Consider the following 12429-nt stretch of genomic DNA (forward strand, 5'->3'; position numbering starts at 1 on the left):
TGGTCGCGCAGTGAAGATAGGATTATTTACGGAACGCTCCCTCAACGTGCAAGTGAAATTGACATCGGCTCTCGTCAGGCCGTCAATCACAGCGCGCTTTTCCGTGACGTGATTGTAAACAAACATCGCAAGCCCAGTGAAGAAAGATAATCCAATCTCGGATAAGCGGGCGCGAAAAATCTGCTTCGGAATCAAATAAACGTCCAATCGACCGATAATGAGATCATACAAGCCCAGAGTTTATTTATACTCAGCCACTGTATTAAGTGTGGATGATACAGGTTGTAACACGATGCACGCCAGAAGAGGTACCACCGATGTGAACACTTGATGTACAAGCTTTCATGTGGAAATGCTTACTTCTGTCAAGTGTGAAGGGATCTGTCTTCTAATTAAAACCAAAAGTCTTTGTATATAACGATATACATTCTTGTATATATCATACTGCATGTGCATTTTCATGGGAAAAGTGGTTGTTTTATTTCACATGGAATAAGTTTATAGTCATTGAAAAAATCTTTTAATTTCATATTTATTATTGCGATTTTGCTTTGTGATTGTTCATGTAAAACTTTTCACATGTTGTAAGGAAAAGGTGATGAACTGAGATTTAACAATGCGGCTAATGAATTAAAAGGGATTGAAATTTACATGGTATTTAGCAGTTTTTTCCAGCGTGTTAACAACTTTGAAATAAAAATGTTCAGCCGTAAAGCGCCCACGATGTGACTGGTTCTCCAGTTGTTAAATTCCCAAATCTTTTATTGTGATAATATAACTTATCAAAATTTTTAATGCTTGACATAATTTTGTTGCTTGAGTAATTTTGACATATTTCATGGTTATGTGATTTACATTTTATGTCATAAATTATTGTAATGAATCGGGTATCAAATTATACAAAAGTTTAACGTTTTAGTGCCCTTATTTACACATATACAGTAAAACCTGCTTTAAAGACCACCTGTGTATAAAAAACACCTGCTTAACACGGTTACTCTGCAGTGGCTTTAAATGAAACATTTCTACAATATTTGACCTGTATTTTAAGACCACTGGGTAATAAAGATTTTTTTATGTCACGTTTGACTGGTTTTCATGTGGGTCAAAACTTTTTTCATTCTGGAAGCATTACTATCATTTTTTACTCTAATTCATTGTCATATTCTTTTATTGTTAAACAGACATTGTTATACAGATGATTTCATAAAAAGAAAAGCGGGTGAATCGATGCGAACAGAAATCTTTATCGAATCATATGAGAGAGGGGGCTAGAGCACGAGGGGCAATGTGACCTTCACCTTGGTGTCAGGTGACCCAATAATAAACAGTCACGTGTCAAAAGGGATGTTTCCGACAGTGTGAGTTTTCTCGCTTTGTTTTGACACTGAAATGCCAACGGCAGCTTATGCCAAAAGCGGTTCAAGTAGTAAACGCTTAATAATATTTACCCAAGATGCATATCACCATGGGAGTTTGATATAACGGAATCATTGTAAATGGTGATAGTGTTGGTTTTTCCTCTACTGAATTTTTTTTTCATTCTTCGTTGGTGAAAACGATTGATATTTCATATATCGGAGCATTTATCAAATCAATTTTCAGACTTGAGTATTCTTTACACATTGTGACCTTTATTGTTTAAACAAGTGGTAAGGAAATAGGACTCTCGTATTGCATTGATATGAATAATTTATTATTTTATGCTATGATAAACTTTTTTATTCTATACCATTTTCCGTTCGTTGTGTCGTTTTCTTCATGATATCCACTGCCAATAAAAGTGTATACGCAGTATAAATGTCTGCGAACACCTTCATATTTTCCATCCTTATCCGATACTCACTGCCATGGAAGCAAATTAACTTTCCATCACATCACATCAATATTTAATGTTGATCCAATTGATTAAGTAATCAATTAAATAATATAACTACAACATTATATATTATACTTGGTTGCTCCCTAGCCTTTGATTATCAGTTTACGTATCGATACAAAAATGATTGACAATATCTTTCCGACATTAAACAGTTTGCGTGTTACAATCTAATGACTTTTTGTACTATTTCGAACAATTCTCATCAACGATGAATAATGGACATTGTGTTTGGCGACAATGCTTTCAGGTAAATGTGCCACCAGTATTAATTAACTAAATTATTCTCATCTGAACGACGATAGAAAGGTTGCGATAAATCGGCTTTGCCACGAATAGTTAACAATATTCCACAATTGTTATCTGTTCCGGATAACGCGATTATTCTCCTTATTTCAACCTTCTGTTATTTTCTATGGAAAAAAGCATCCCATTCGTTTCGTGAATATTATTCCGGAATAAAGCAACACACCGTTTATTAGACAGAAAACAATGGAAGAGGATAACAATACCCATAATTAAGGCAGGATGGTTTAATTATCCTAGTTTTATTTTCAATTGATGTTTCTGATAAATGAGCAGTGCGATTTATATTTTCGTACTGTTTCAATATCCCATATGTGATAAAATAACACATCATCAAATTTAAAAAAGGAAGCAATTATTTACAAAATATGTGAAAGTATGAACAACATGTGAAACGTATAAATAAACAACACGTGAAAGTTGTGAAACCTGACAACACGTTTTTGAGAATACATTTTCGCATCGACTTCATTGTTCATTTTTATGCTTATCGCATGCTACTAATCTCGGCTCCATCAAACAATTAAAGATCTACTATTAATATATGCACGCTGATTTTTCACAAGGTTGTATCGTTCATGAAATACGTAACTTTTAATTGCACGCGTAAGCACCAGTTTGTTAGTGTTTTCTTCATTAATGACGTCAAATTCAATCTTGTAAAATCCGGGAAATGTTACATTTAAAAAATGGTAATCAATATCTGATCATGTGCAATACAAATGTCTGAAGCTACAGAGCTGTTGAATGATCTATTTATTAATGTGAACTTGGTTTTAAACCAAAGCACGAATATGTGGTAGAGAATTAGATGGAACTTTTCGGACTAGACAATGCAATCGTCTTCTCATCTTAATAGTTTTAGCTTTGCTGTTAATTTCCCTACATTCTAATCATTTATTATGACTGTTTCTATCCCGTCTCATGCTTAGTGATCACAGGTTACCGTATAACCGGTTGTTTTCGCGGGGATATGTTCATGATTTCGCGGGACATTGCTATGATCCCGAAAATTTTATTCGTAATATATATATATATATTGATCAATGGTTTAATAACATATTCCCTTCAGACCAGATCGCGAAAATGTAAAACCACTAAAATGTGATTTTCTCATTTTTAATTAAAATCGCGAAATTTTTCAGCCGCGAAAAGAGCCGGCTATACAGTATTTGGATTGTGTTAACATGTAGTACATTGTAGTGTTACCTTACTGCAAGATACTGTAAAATATGCAAAATAGAAAACCAATATGTTCTGTGAATAAAATGATATATACAGTACAATGGCCACTCCGATGTTATTTCAAGTAATTCTGTGTTCCCAGAGATGCATAATTTATATAAGGTGTATTTGTTTGAGTTTTACGGCCCATCGACTAAGGTCATTTAGGGCCGAAATAAGGTATAAGCCCCAGAATGATGAAGAATAAATAATGATGATAAACTTGCCGTAGTTTATAGTTTTTCCAAAATATATTATCAGGGTATGACATTGCGTTTAACTGTGCTTTCATGCCTGTATCGCAGATGTAAGTCAAACAATGACTAATTATCTGACCCAGCATCCTAAAATTTAAAATGTAGGTAACAATTCAAGACAATGGTTTATAAAAATGGATACTATTCTTTCAAGCATTGAGCAATACTAATAGACAGAAAAAAGTTATTTCGTGTTTTTCCGCTTTCAAATAATAGTGGAAAGCTACCAATAATCGTATCATAATCGATGATCCAGTTTGGTGCTGTGTAATTGTTAAGGTTAGCTAATACAAAAAAATGATACACTATTGAAAGAGAAACAGAAATACCATGATCGGCACATTCAATACACATAATATCAGTATAAGCTAATATTTCAATCCGGAAAATTACACAATATAATCAGTTAATGGAAAATGCAATCTGAGCATCATTTTCAGAAATTGAAATGAAACTACCTCAATCATACAGTTTTATACTGTGGAACAAAAACATTAAGCATCTCATAAGAGTTGAATAACAAAAAAGAGGATTAAAAAAACGGCAAAAATAACAGTTTAGAGATTAGATGAATTATTAATATGATACAGAGAATAAACACTAGAACGAAATTCATTGGCCGATAAATCACATTTTCTGTCATCTAAATTCCCTTTGATGAGCCCAGTTTCCTTTTTTCTGTGAAACTATAATGCATATACCACAATAGCTTTAGGACGAGAGCGGTACCATGTGTGGATGAGCTATCCATTGGACCTGGCGGATTCATCACCGGACGACGAAATTGAAATAACAGTCACGCAGCAAAGCTTACTTCCTGTTTGGTGCGGGACTTAATAGTCGTCTTTCATCATTTATCACCATTGGTCTGCAGTGTTTTATCACAAAATGAGAACAATATCATGATAGATGGCTTATTAATTATATTTCCGAAACTATTTAATTTAAGTTATATTCATTGTGGAATCCATATTTTTTTTTTTTCAATTTTTTTTTTTGTGTAATTTGCTTTTTATTTTGTGTCATACAGTTAAATGTTTTATTTCGTATTTGGTCAGTGATAATGATAACATTGATGTATACGTTAGCAGTGATATTGAAAATAATGCATAAATGATACAGTCTATACACTAAAGTCTTCCTCACTTTGAAAATTTTTGATAGAAATAATATCATATTTTACGTATTGATGTTATCTGTGTGTATGACGATCATTTTGCATTTTTAAAATCAGTTTAAAAGAGATGTACAGCAAGACCGATTTGATTTTTGCTTGAATGTGTTTACATATAATCATATCTCTAATTATTAAGGAGATATCGTCTTTTGATAATGAAATTTAACCACATGCATCGGCAAAATAACTATAGGTAGGAATACGCAATACGATCATTTTATGAATCAATATATACAGTAAAACTCCTCTAACTCGAACCCGGATTCCTCCAATACCCCCTATTCGTCGAAATGAATTAATATATACATGTACATTAACTAATAATTATATGTGTATGTTACAGGTGGCTGTCATTCTTTTGATTACGAAAGATCATAATAAAGACATCTTACAAAATAAATGTCTATGTTTATTTATCTACGTTGTATGCATTCTGAGAGACAGTTATTTATTCAAGAACATAAAGAATCGAAAATAAAAACTTAAGCAATTATGTCTTTTGAAAATGATACAAATCCCACAGAATGTCTTCAAAGACAACACAAAACAATATCTAAGAAAAATGATATACATATATATGTACTAATAAACATTATGATTTATGCATGAATATCTTTTATCTAGATTTGCATATAAATATTATTTATTTGCTGTTAGTGTGATCGAGATCTACGTGATGTACCTGTTGTTCTTATGCGCATGGGATCTCAGTATATCTCGTTCAGGTCAGCGATGATAACTTAAAATAGAACGATCTGATGTGATATGTGTCTTATATAAATGTCATTGATCTGTGGTTCAGACTTCGTATGACAAATACCACAAATATGTGTATTATGTGAGCATAATGACAGATAATATCGAAATACAACGTTTTATTACATTACTGTCATAACAATGAAACAATTACATAAATCCACAAAAGGATATAAAATATTAAGTATGGCTGATACTGTTAGATCTTAGAATTAGTTATTAAAGATTAAAAAATCCTTGATGTACAATCGGTGAGTTATTTCCATAAGTTACTGTATTCGTGGAGTCTTATAGTTCTCAAAAACGAAGTTGGACGACTTATTAGTTTTACTCGTTTGTTCATTGTTTTTTTTTTACTCAGAGGTTTTAACCCTCAATTTTCCGACCGGCGAACAAAATAGTACTAGTAATTAAAAAACACCTGTTGAAATGGTAATGGAAATATCTTCAAAATCAAAATCCTGTCTGAAAGATGCTATACACAGTGTTGTACCACTTTTGGGAATGTAAATTAGTATTTACTTTAGGATTTTTGAGGGTCGAATGCAGTAGTATGATTGAGGGAGGGGGGGGGGGGGGGGGGGGGGGGGGGGGGGTCAGATTCTGTAATGGTCACCCATCAGAATCAGTATATGTTAAAAATTACAAGTTAATAATGTAGAAATGTTATACTTCTTTCCATAACTTTAGATAATTGAAAAAAAATACTTTCTACGTAATGAAATAGTGCGAACTAATATGTCTTATGCAATGAACTTATCTACATATTTAAGTTACGGAATACTTAACTCACGAAACAAAAGCTGCCTACGCGTGTAATAAATAACACGAGTAAGGTGACAACGTGTCGTTAGAAAATGCACACAGTTATCGTCGTTTTACTACAATTATTAACAATACGGTTCATCTATTGCATTGTGTATTTCAGTCGTTGAAATATATATTTGAAAATCATACATGTGTAAGAAGATGTTTTTTTCTTTCGGATTTCCAAACAAAAACTTCGTAGATTAGATATGCATCCATAACAGGCATTACTATTAATGTGCAGTTATATTTGATTAATTGGGTATTTTTTTCTTGGCATTCATTCAGGATATTCACGTTAATCTAGCTTCTAGTCACGCCCATCCATGACATACATAGATTTTTCATACTAAGGGGCTGATATTTCATAACTGGTATATTTCAGTGAGAAAGCATGAATGGGTTTCAGCTATCGCAATAAAACACAAAATGAATATACTGCAGCCTCCCAAAAACACACAACCACCCACACACAATACATGGCATACAAGGGAGTCCGTCCTCAAATGACCTCAGCTATTGATAGGATGTTAAACACAAATTAACCAACCCAACTTTTCCTAACGGGACCACCATGGATGATATCGCAACAGTTGCAGTAATACATAATTACACTTCTTCGAAAAAGGTAATTCCGCAATCAAATCAAATCCAGAACAGTAAATATGTATTTGACATACTAAAAACGTGGATATATTCGCGAGTATTTCATTTTGCGATATCTGATTTTTTATGAACAACGCGCTCGCGAAATTAGCGAAAATTTCGTTCTCACCTATATATTCATGTTGACAGTAATCATAGGTTCAACTACAGTAACATATTATGTCCGTGATGCCCTACCAACACGGACTTTGGACCTGTGTGTTGTTTGCACACCCATATACGTTATGATAAACGATAAAACGAGGAGAACCCAAGTGGCCACTGTGATAAACCGATGGCCTCATCATGATCACTGGATTGTGGACGTGGAGCTGCGTAAACACTCATGGTACAACTACACATTGTAATTCCAAATAATCCTCGCAAATGATGCAATTCACCGAGCGATTATTATATGAAAAATACATTTAACTAAGATGCTTTGGGTACAAGAATAGAAAGGTTGGCGTAGTAAAAATCAGCTTGCGTACTATATTAAGTAAGCCTACTACTTTAAGTAAAAGGCGACGATGTGAGATCGAAAAATGCCCTGCAAGAATTAACCTAATACCATAAATCGATTTTGATGTATTCACAATTTGCAAAAAACAAAAATTACATAGAATTAAGGTAAAGTATATTCCGAGTTGAAATCTTATTTGAGATGCAACATTAAAAATATGATATCGTTAATTCCGTTATTTATGTAAATTCTGAAGAAACAACTGACAATAGAACAAAAACAACAATATGGTTCATGTTTTTGACCCATTAACGATTTGAATGCTATCCTGCCTTTAAATTTTAGGACTATCATCATCACCACCTCTGACACGGGACCACCAGGAACCACACTCACTTACAACACCAAACAAGGCAAATCATACTGGAAACCCACTGAGTGTGCCGCTGAGTCTTTCTGCAATTTCAAATCTTCCCGGTGTTAAAATAACACGACTGCATCTCATGGAAGGTATTAGGAGCAATGTGTTCGCCGGTAGAGCGGCAGGGACCCCATTTAACGCTGACTGGAACGTGTTGAGGTAGTGACATTTCATGTGACGTTGCCGCTATATGCTTAGCCATGATGACAAGATGTCTGAGCTTTGTCAGTGATTAAATTTTTCTGAAATAAATTCCTTTGAAAGTGGTTTCCGTGTGTTTGTCTCTGGATGTCCATTTCTCGGTCACGTGATAGTGCGGCGTTGTCAGTTGCAGTCTCGTGATGTCAACTCTTGATCTGACGGAAGGAAGCTGTCACTCGGTGGAAACATCTCCGAGAATGTTGCACGCCCTTTTGATAAAGCGACCGATAACACCCGTACAGACTCGGACGCTGATACCAGGTCGCCTTTCCGCTGATTTGTAATCAACATGCGAAATCGATAGCATAAACAATGAAATGTATATTACACAAACAGATTTAATGTCGAGGTGAGAAAATCATAAGTAGATTCATAACACATTGTTACTGTATAAAGAAGTATTATACAATAATATTTATCATTTTATAATTAATATTATATCATACTGGTGAACGGAAAGTGTGTCTTTATAAAAGTGTTAGGTCAATTAGAATTTAGTAAATATCACAATTATAGTTAATATACACAAAGAACACGTCAATAAAACTCTTTGAGAGTACAAACGAAGTTTGATTTTGATACCGCAATGCCATCATCACATAAATGACTTTGATGCAAAATGTTTTGTCCGTTTCAGAGGAAAAATGTTTACATAATACACAATTATGAAAATCTCTGAACAGATTACGGGATTTATTGTAAACCAACTTATATTCATGGCGACCTAATTTCGCGTTTTCATATTTAACGACTCTTTCATTGCGATTTATTTCGCGTTTTCATATTCAACCACTTTTTTATGGCAACTTACTTTCGCGTTTTCATATCTAACGACCTTTTTATGGTGACGTAATTTCGCGTTTTCATATTTTACGACTTTTTCGTGCCGACTTAATTTCGCGTTTTCATATATAACGACTTTTTCGCGATTTTGACTCATATTGAACTACAGTACATATGTTTGAAACATTTTCGCGGAGATTTATCTTCGCGATTGCTACCTATTTATGAAATACGCGAAATTCAACCGCACGTGAAAATGTATTGGTTTTCAGAATGCTTCATCCAATTTTAAGTAAAATACAAATACAATTTCGTATACATAGGATATTGTCTTTAAATAATCTCAGTTGCTTCAAAAAATCTTTAATGAATTGGGTTTTTTCCACAATTTCTGTAAATAATGACTAACTGCAAGTTTCTGGTTATTATAATGATATATCATATAGCGGCTGAATTCAATGTCTAAAGAAGGACACGATCATAAACTATCTACGTGGTTACGTGTGCGTGAAATACCCATATGAAATGACCTTCATATTATCTCGGTTAATATCAGGTTCATATAGTCTAAAAAAACAAGTTTACATACAGTAACGTCTATATTGGTAATGTTGAAATAATTTATACAATCATATTATATAATGTTCAAAAATGTATCATACGAGCAGCTGATTTATAAACGACATTTCTGAATGTACCAAAAAGATTTGTTGTGTCATTTGTAACTGAGTCATCAAGGCCAAAGTATCCGATAATAAACGTGTCATCAAATACCCGTTACTAGTCCAGATGTTCGTTATCACAAAATCGCAATATGGATGACAAGTTTATCTGTAGAAGATAACCTGAAGAACGATGTGAAATGTGTACTATATTTCCGTATAGAATAATTATTTATAGTTTTTCAGAATTGTTAGCTTCCAACAAAAGTAACATACTAGGATAATTGAATTAAGAATGGTCCAAAAACAATTTTTCTTCATTTCTATATACATACACGCCAGGGATGCTACCGTGATTTATATGAAAGTTATCATACATTAATGTATGTTTTAAAACAAACACGTGACGCCTCGACAATATTCAGAATGGTATTTCAATTTGAGGCTATCAGACTTTAAAACAAATGAAGTACACTCATAACTGAAGTATTCAATCATATAAAAAGTAAATAACCTCTTGTTTATGTCATAATTATCTCCCTTTGAAATTTGACATTCTGGAAATGTGTCCTCTCGACGCTATTATTATCGGGGTTTGGGGAAACATGATATGGACAATCTCAGAATATATCATTCGATAAATATGTCATTGACATGGAATTGCATAATGACATTTTTTCATAAATAATTTTGATAAATGAGTTCTTCGCTAGTATTTTATTGTATTCGAGTTTTGATTTGATGATAGTTAAAATAAAACCCTAATGGTTTACGACGAAATAATCGTGATAATACTTGTGGGCAAAGAATCCGTAAGCAATCAGCTTTAAGTCTGTAAGTGTACTCATTATTATTATAACTGTGCTATTGTTATAATGTAGGTGTTAATTAAAACAATGTTATGAAATAATAAATTAAATCATTATTTCACAATCTCTTTCAAAGCGTCATTTCATGGTCACTTTAAAATTACTTCATATCAGAAAGTGTAAATATTAATAGATGTAACTGTTGTTATCCTCGGTTGTCATGCACACGTCATGACAACCGAGGTAGGCAAAATACTTACCACAAAAAGATAGCATTTTGTGAGGAAGAAAATAATTTGTTAAAGTTGTGGGCAAGAACATATTCGGCTTTATGTCAAATTATGATAAGCATAAAAAAATGTTCTGCGGATTAACTACTGATTCCATTTATCCGTAAGATCATTGAACGCATAAAAGAAGTTGGTATGCAGTCACGTTAAATGTTTCGGGTTTGGTCGCCTTCAAGTATCACTGTCGAGCGAAAGGCAAAATAGCTGTATGGTGCTGATGAAATGCATTCGCAATACTCCATGTAATACTATTTCTGTCGTTATATCCACATCTAAACTCCAGTGATAGATAGTTGATTATTCCATAGTAAAACTGGAGGCAATTCCAGAGGAAAAAAACTGACCAGTCACAGGCCTGCAGAGATTTCCATTGATTACAGAGAGAGAGCAACGCCCAACCTCAAAGTAACACAGGCAACCACGTGTACAGTGTACCGCAGGGGTGGTTATAATGTTAGTGATAGTAATCCCTACAGCATCGTGGATGAATGGAATTATGAGAATCTATAACTTATCATCCTCTGTGATAACTGTTGGCGGACTGTCAGATACAGGGTGTACCGTAAGATTATTATCAATTTTAAATCAATACAGATGTAAAGACTATTGCAAACAACCTATTAAAATGTTACGAGCTTTTTTAGATTTTGTGTACGCTTTCAAATTACCATGGTATTAGCTTTATTCAAACATTTCTATACTTCGAGTTATAAATATCACGAATGATTATGTTTTGCTATCAGTTCAACAATAATGTAAGAAGCCAAACAAATCTGTGTTTGATATGTTTTGGCTTACATTTTCAAATAACAAAACCGAGATACAAAATGACAGAAATACACGGGTAACAATTGCGATTAAGAATCTGCAACACTTGTTAAACATCGGTATTTTTGTGTTGCATTAAACAAGTAAACTAATCCATTGTGTTATTTATGTTTTAATGAAGGGGTAGGTTGTCTTAACGAATTTATTTTGTACATGATTTAGGGACTTCGTCTTTCCACATTGGTATATAACAACATTGTACTTTATAAATGAAATGCCGATTTTAAGTGTATATCAATTATGAAAAAAATGAAAAGGTTCATCAATAGATGAAATCAACTTTGACTTGTATGGGTTTTTGAATAGTTTGAAACTTCGAGAAAATGATACACTGACGTTCAATGCAAAATTTATGTTTCAACTGCGGCGGTGGATAACATAAGTTAAAGAATACACCCAATGCAAAATATGTACAAATCCTACTTGATATTTTTCATATAGCATTCATTTCATACATTTAATTACGGAAACGTTTTAATGATGCTATCATTTTATTAAATCACAGGATTAGACTTTAAATGAAACTAATTTAAAAATCAGTTTAAAATGAATTTTTAATTAGAGTTGAGAGAATTTGCACCAAGACTGCACCTAGTCTAAACAAAGACCCTTTTAGAAAATGAAATCAAAGCACTAAATGGTCGTCTGAAAAACATCAGCATCTAATTAATGTTTCAGCTAATTAACCACAAGGTCAAACATCAAACGGACTCTGATGAAAGTGTAACTGTTTTCATAAGTATAATATATTGTTATAGTTTGATATGATCCCGTTTTTGATAATATCACCCTCCTTGATAATGAAACTTTTGATTTATGAATATGCAATCCATGTTTATAAAACCTTAATAATCAAATGATACCCCTACGCCACTTAGAAGATGTTGGTAATTTTCATAACATGCCTCTTCATTAAAAGTA

The 12429-nt window shown here is 33.1% G+C and overlaps 1 long non-coding RNA gene across 1 annotated transcript; it reads left to right on the forward strand.

Moving 5' to 3' along the window:
• Nucleotides 1-7251: 7251 nt before the first annotated feature.
• On the forward strand, nt 7252-8202 carry LOC138308355 (uncharacterized). Its single transcript, XR_011206120.1, has 2 exons — nt 7252-7400; nt 7860-8202. It is a non-coding gene; the product is annotated as an uncharacterized lncRNA (long non-coding RNA).
• Nucleotides 8203-12429: the final 4227 nt, after the last annotated feature.

Source organism: Argopecten irradians, chromosome 14 (assembly GCF_041381155.1).
Source record: "Argopecten irradians isolate NY chromosome 14, Ai_NY, whole genome shotgun sequence".
Lineage (NCBI taxonomy): Eukaryota > Metazoa > Mollusca > Bivalvia > Pectinida > Pectinidae > Argopecten > Argopecten irradians.